We start from the raw sequence: 7494 nt of genomic DNA on the forward strand, positions 1-7494 counted from the left end.
ATAAATGCCAGGCATAAATCACTAAAAGTGTGCAAATCAGTGAAGGTGAGAAAACGCCTACCAGCGCAAGTGACAGGTGAGAAAGGGTGCAATGCGGTCAGTTGAACAAATTGAGACATTTAAATGGATTTATTCATTCACATATCTACATATATATATGTAGATAGATATAGCCCAAAGCCAGTCGTAACAAGCCACTGTTGCTGTTTTCATTGTTGCCAAACAATTTGATTAATTTACACCGCTAAGCGAAAGTAGCAAAACACAACAGGCGAAAGCACAGCCGACAACCGACGGTCGACAGTCGACAGTCGAAGGAGGCTAACAAATCTAAATAAATGTGAGCAATTGCAGCGAGTCACGTGAAATTTGTATTTTATTTATTTAAATTTGCCAGTTAAGGAGGGAGTGTAAATAAATTTAGAGCTTACTTGGCACACGGTTATACACATACACGCATTCGCTTGCATTTCTGTACGTTTTTTTTTTTTACTTTAAAGTGGCTAGCAACCCCCTTCACACGTACGAATACATAGCAGACTGTTGAAATTCATACCTACTCGTACTCGTAGCACATTTGGATTTCCTTAAAAGCGCATGTCGTGATCGTTAAAGGCGATAATTTTTGTTGAGAATAAATGAAATGCAGCAGCGAATTGAACACTTGAAAAATTGCATTGAAGCCGAGTGAAGAAATTACGAAATAAATAGATTGCAACAAGAATAGAAAATTTGTGTTGTTGCTTACTTTTGTGTAAATCGCGTCTGAGTAGATCTTTTTTGTTGATATACATATCACCGCTACTAAAAGCATAAGCACAAACTGAATGCGCTTTCGGTAACTTCCTGACCACCCCCACCTCCAGAGTGTGTAAACTTACAGCGTACCAGTTACGGCGAGCTTAGCGTGTATTCGATTTTGGCGGGAGATAAGACACGCCGCCGCTCGCCGTAGTGAAGTTTTGCGCGGGGTATGCGCCCGCGGCTATGTATGTATGTTTGTAGATATGAATGAAATATCGATTACAAAGCGACGAGTAACTAACTCGGTGGGTTTAGGAAGGAATTTTTGTTTTAAATTTTACGAGAGTCAAACGAAAGAGAAATGCAGGCATTTACAGCGTTCTGGTTAAAAGTTTATTTGGTTATACTTACGGTGACCATCCGTCGGTGTATTATACGGGACAGTCCTCTTTTTTGCCCAATTGTCCTGGCAATTAGTTTATTTTATACGGGACGCCAAATGTTCTGTATTTCTGCCCTGTATTTGTCCCACATATTCGGGGTCCGGTATTTCTATGCTTGAAAAGCTCATTAAAATGGCATGCCTATAGACCAGTCTGAATGTCAGTGTTTCGAATCGAGGAGCACATGCAGTGGCCAAAATATAAATTAGGATTCTACATTTTAGCAAGGTTTGGCTATTTTTCTTTTATTTATTTATTGTTTATTATTATTTTTAAGTACAGCTCTTTTCCTAACAAAACCCATATAAATCGAAATTTCCGACTTTGTGCAAAGACTATGAGAATTAATTCTGCAAATTTTCACCAAAACTTCAAACTTTTTAATCGGAACCTTTAAAAAAAAATTTAATTGCAGTTTTAAAGCTCATTAGAATTTAGTATAATAAAGTGCAAGTGCAATGTGCTGCTCATTTTCTTCCCTATCAACAAATTGTCGAGCATACGAACTTTGTATGAAAAAAATGCGTAGCACCGTCGACAAAAAAAAAAAATTGCCAAAAATTAACGGTAAGTCCTAGCTATTTAAAACTTGCACTTTATCGTACTAAAATTTAACGAGAGAGAGAAGATATCCTACAAATTTGTGATGTTACTAAAAGGATGCTGTTTCAGGGCTAATACATATGTACATACATCTAAGATCATTTAAGAAAGTGTTAAGATCTGTTAGCTCATATGGAAAAAACTATTATTTGTCCCGTATTCGGCTCGCATAAATATGGTCACCGTATTAATATTTGCCAATATATTTCATTCCTTTCTTTGTCACCAGATTTAATTTCATCTCGTTTCATACCATTTTACTCCAATCTATTTACCCCATTATATTTCATTTCATTCTATTTCATTTTACTCTATTCCATTCCGTTCCATTCCATTTCACCTGAAATGCAAAAAGACGTAAGAACATCGTAAATGAAATGGAAAAAGTCGTGACTAATATTTTAATTTTTTTTTCATAAAATGATGTGGGGAGTTGTAATTCCATGAAATCCATCATATAAATCAAAAAGTGAATTTTGAATTTTTTACTAGTTATGACTTTTTGCATTTCAATGATGATGTTTGTTACGTCTTTTTGCATTTCAGGTGACGATGTGTACATAATTATATTCCATTTCATTTCACATAATTGCATTTAATTTCTCTTCATTTCACATCATTCCATTATATTCTTATCCATTCCATTCTATTCGTTTCATTCCATTCTACTTCATTTCACTTCTTCCCATTCTATTAGTTTCATTTTCAAAACATTTCATTCCATTTCACTTTGTTTCCCTTAATTTAAACTATTCTTTTTCGTTCCATTCCATTTCGTGTTTAGGCATTTTTGATTCATTCCGGTCCGTTCCAAGTCATACTACCCTTTTCACCTTTTATCTCGTTACTTACTTTATTTCTTTTTATTTTGGTTCATTTTATTTCGTTTCATTTCAATTCATTAATAGGCCTATTCTGCTTGTAACCAAACATTTTGTAACAAGCAAATTTTGTTACCAACAGTTGTCACCACTTCTTTCAACCGCAATTCTATTTACGTTGGTAACGTTTTAATTTACTTAGCAATTCATAGTCCATGAAGTTTTCCAGAAACTTTGGTGATGCATATTTCACGGGGCAATATTTTGTTATCTGCTCAGGAGATGGTAACACAATTTACCGGTTACAAGTAACTTTATTTACCAGTAACAAAATTTTTGTTACCAACGCAGAATAGCCCTGTAAATATCATTTTGTACAAAATATGTACTATCCATTTCCATTATTATCATTTACGGTTATTCCTTTTCTGTTTTATCGTTCCATTTCAGTTCGTTTCTGGAGATTTTGAAACGTTTCATTTTGGCCCAGTTTGTTCCATTCTATTCAATTCTGTTTCCTATTTTAATTTATTTTATTTCATTTTGTTTTGTATTTTGTCATTTACGGTTATTTCTTTTCTTTTCATTTCTTTCCATTCCACTTCGTTCAATTCAATTCTGTTCCCTAATTCATTTTATTTTATTTCATTTTGTTTTGTATTTTGTCATTTACGGTAATTTCTTTTCTTTTCATTTCTTTCCATTCCACTTCGTTCCTGGAGATTTCTATACGTTCATTTCAATTCCAGTTCGTTCCATTCTATTCAATTCTATTTCTTTATTTATTTTATTTTGTTTCATTTCAGTTTCTTTTCATTTCAACTAATTTAATGCTGATTTGTATAAAATCTACCTGATACCATTTCGTCTTGATATACCCCATTTACTTTCTGTTTGTTGTGTTTTTGCATTAAATTTTTTCCAAGGTCCGCCTGATTTTTTTGTGCTCCGTTCTATTCCATTCCGTTCCGCACCACTTTGATCCATTCCATTCTGTCTTGCTCCACTCCATCTTCTTTTTATCATTTCAATAAATTTAATCAAATAACTTAGAACGTCTCATTTCGTTCCTCCGCCTATACGCGGGTAGCTTATTTCACCACACAAATGAACGCTATACGATTTTGGCGAGGGAAAATGCTTGTAGGGGACAGGTAGCGGAACTAACTAGCATACAACTTCTTAACATTCATTGTTCTTTGATTTAATTGTATTCCATCCACTTCTATTTAATTTCATACCACAAAACTAAAATCTAATTATGCCCACTTCGCCAAATTATACAAAATTGCATGGCTTAATAGACTAGTCTAACAACCCGTTATATGTTGCTTTATTATTTATTTTTATACATACATATGTATGTATGTATGTACATTAGGGTGTTCCAAAAATGCATATGAAAAGCAAAGTCGGAATTTTTCTACTCTCACCAACTAAATAGGATCGTTCCATACCGAAAACATTTTTTATTTTGAAATCAGTAATATTTAGACGTCGCTCAAAGCGCTCTAAATTGTCTATGTTTTTTATATGCGAAAAAACCACTTTTCGTAGAAATGGTATAGAATTCTTGAAATTCAATATTTTTCGCTCGGAAAACTCTGTTTCTCTTCAGGAGATTCCCAGTAATAATACCCAATTGTTTAGTTATCCATTGTTTCATAGTCACTATAATTTTATAGGTCTGCCTCAAACCGCAGAAAATGCAATGGGGGACCAATAAGAAAATCTTTAGTACTAAGAAATGGTTAAATAAACAATTGGACATTGTTACAGGGAATCTCCTGAAGAGAAACAGTGTTTTCCGGTGGAAAAATATTGATTTTCACGAATTCTATGCTATTTCCACGAAAAGTTGTTTTTCCCCATATACATATGTATGTAAAATACATGGAAAACTTTGAGCGATTTGAGCGAACTCTAAATATTTTTGGATTTCGAAATAAAAAAGCGGCAATATTTCTTTTGATATAGAACAATCCTAGGGGGTAAGAGCGTAAAAATTCCGACTTTACTTTTTCCACATGCTTATTTGGACCACCCTAACATACATACCTACATAACTGTGTACATATTTATATCTACTATGCACCTTTCGTATTAACAAACAACAAACAAGCAACAATCGTTTGTTTAGTCAATCTCGACCAAAGTGCGTGAGCGTCACAAGCCACTGGCTACGTGTTCTTAATAAAAACAAACGCACATACATATGTACATACATACATACCTATAAACACATTAATTTCTTTATTTTTCATTTTCACCTTTTTTGTAGTGCGTTAGTAGATATACACGTTTTTTGCCCAATTTTTTTTTTTTTTTTTTTTTTTTTTTTTTTTTGGTTAATACTTTTTGCTAATGTTTTCGCTGCTGCTTAATTCTGTCTTTGCTGTAGCTAGAGTACTAGCTGTCCGTGTTGTTCTTTGCTGTTGTGAGTATAAGTATGTATGTATGTATGCGGTGATTTTTATTTGCTGTGCTAGCACTTGGCGCGCCGAACGATAAGAGACCCTTTGGCGCAGCGGATAGCGCGTTGGACTTCTAATCCAAAGGTCGCGGGTTCGATCCCCGCAAGGGTTGTTAGATCGCACACTGGTTTTTTCTTAGTCCATTTGTGATTTATAAATATTTTTTAAATGATTGCGATCTTTAGGTGATCTAAATATTATCAAAAAAAAAACAAAAGGGGTTAGAGAAGTGCTGCTATCGAGGGTTGTGACTATCGAAGGTATTCATTCACATCTGCGGCTAATCTAATCTTGTAAAATGTATACCATCCAATTTAGTGCTTGTATTTTTATAAATGAAGGATTTTAGTAAAGATAGAATGAAATTTTTATCGTTTCCTTCGCAAAACTTTATTAAAACTACACTTAATTCCAAATAAAATTTTCCGCTATAAACATTGGTGAAAATTTCAACTACCTCTCTAATCCAGTCGCATTTGTAAGCAACTGCAATCCACGATTATGTGAAACGCCCAGTCTGCAGCAATACATAGAATCTGAGTTTTTATGATCAAGCAAATATTGATAGCAAAGAAAAGAAAGAGCTATGTCTTTTATGCCAAATGATGTGCTGTGGAATAAAACTCCAGGAAAACATTCTAATGTTGTGAAGTCAGAAAAATATTCACCGCTAATAACACCTGTACCAAAGAGCAGAAAAGATAGATACACAAAACAAAACAAAAAAATGGTGAGATTGCCAGTAGATTATAGGCAAAATTACTGAATCACCTATTACGAATAAACACTTTTTTTGTTGGTTTTTTATTCAACTCTTTTCCGCAAATGACTGACAAATTGACACTTGATTTTCAAAATTTGAAAATATAGATTTTTTTAAAAGGTTTACCACATTAAACGTGACAACTGATTAGATTCCTGATGTTTAATGAATGCCCCATGAAATAAAATATACAGGCGTTTACAATAAATAAGTAATAACACTTTCCAGCAGTGAAAATTAACTTGAAAAGCAACATAGCCCCCTTTTTGGGTATGGATGACTATTAGAAAAACTGTATACTCGAAGTCCCACATACACGCTCCAAATCCGGACTAAGGGTCGGAAACCTCTTTTCTGAGCTTCTGACAATTGCAACACTTCTTAATAAATTTTTAAGTTTCATATGCCACTGAAGAAGAATTTATAAACGTTTTCAACGCCATATAGCTTACCATATTTTAGTTAAAAAAGAGATGATGGTATTACCAGGGCTGGTAAAAATATGTACAAAAAAAAAAATGGTTTCAAGCGGTATTTTGCTAAATCAATGAAGTTTTGTTTAAATTTTTCAAAAGTTTTATTCCGTAATCTCGGAAATACAGTATACAATTTACATGATTTCTTAAATTGCAACGTGCGACAGTAAATTTTACACACAAAAAAAATCTATAAATCTTTTTTTTTTTAGTTTTTCTCTCTGACTCAGGATTTTTTTTTGTTTTCAAAGGGACTTTGAAATTTGAAAAACTCAATTACTTCAAAAAATCTTTTTAAAAATGCTGTGCAATGTACAACAATAAGTATCAAATTGAACAGAAAATTCTGTAGAATTAAAGCAGATTAAATTTTTTCGTGTTTAAAGACGAGTAGGTATTGAAAATGTCCTTTGAAAAATTTTATGCTCGAAATTTTGCAATACTTATTTTTGGAAAAAAAAATATTGGTTAAGGACCAATATACACTTGATTACATCCTCGAACTTCGCCCTTCTAAGTTTATTAGCTAAAAAAAATTTAATTAACTTAAAAGGCATTTTAAATACCTATTCATACTGGTTAACCAACTAATTTGTATGGATGTAGAAGGATGGCTAAACCAAAATTTTAAAAACAAGTAAATTTTCGTTTCGAATTTTCACCCTGAAATTGCGAAAATTTTAGAAAGCGAAAAGCACCATCGGATAGCCCGTACAAAAATCTATAGAAAACTTAGTTTTCGAATGGTTTGGCCCGATTTGCGTCTGCTCCAGCTAGTCAAAAGTAGCTTGTTCTGCACCGCTCGGCGCGCTTGGGACACTTGACGTGAATTTAGCTTAAAGGCTCAGTTATGCACACATACTTGGCATTGCATTAGAGTTGTCACATAAGGAATCTGTTAAATTAAAAGTTTTAATACGCTGGCACTTACGGTTGATTTTTGGAATTTTTTTTTTTGTTGAAGGTGTTGCTCATTTTCTTCATGTCATCGAACATATTTACTTCGTATGGAAGAAAATAACTGGCACTGTCAACGAAAAAAAAAAATCTCAAAAATCAACGGTAAGTCCCAGCTACTTCAAACTTGCACTTTGTCATACTAAAATTGAGTGGGCTGTAAAACTGCATACCCAAAATCTTTCTAAGAATTCGAATTAAAAAACCGGACAT

The 7494-nt window shown here is 33.3% G+C and overlaps 1 non-coding gene across 1 annotated transcript; it reads left to right on the top strand.

Annotated features, from left to right (window-relative positions):
• The first annotated feature begins 5124 nt into the window (after window positions 1-5124).
• On the top strand, window positions 5125-5197 carry Trnar-ucu. The gene has a single exon. It is a non-coding gene; the product is annotated as a tRNA-Arg (tRNA).
• The last annotated feature ends 2297 nt before the right edge of the window (window positions 5198-7494 follow it).

Source organism: Rhagoletis pomonella, unplaced genomic scaffold (genome assembly GCF_013731165.1).
Source record: "Rhagoletis pomonella isolate Grant_MI unplaced genomic scaffold, Rhpom_1.0 Rhpom_scaffold_03062, whole genome shotgun sequence".
NCBI classification, from domain to species: Eukaryota; Metazoa; Arthropoda; class Insecta; order Diptera; family Tephritidae; genus Rhagoletis; species Rhagoletis pomonella.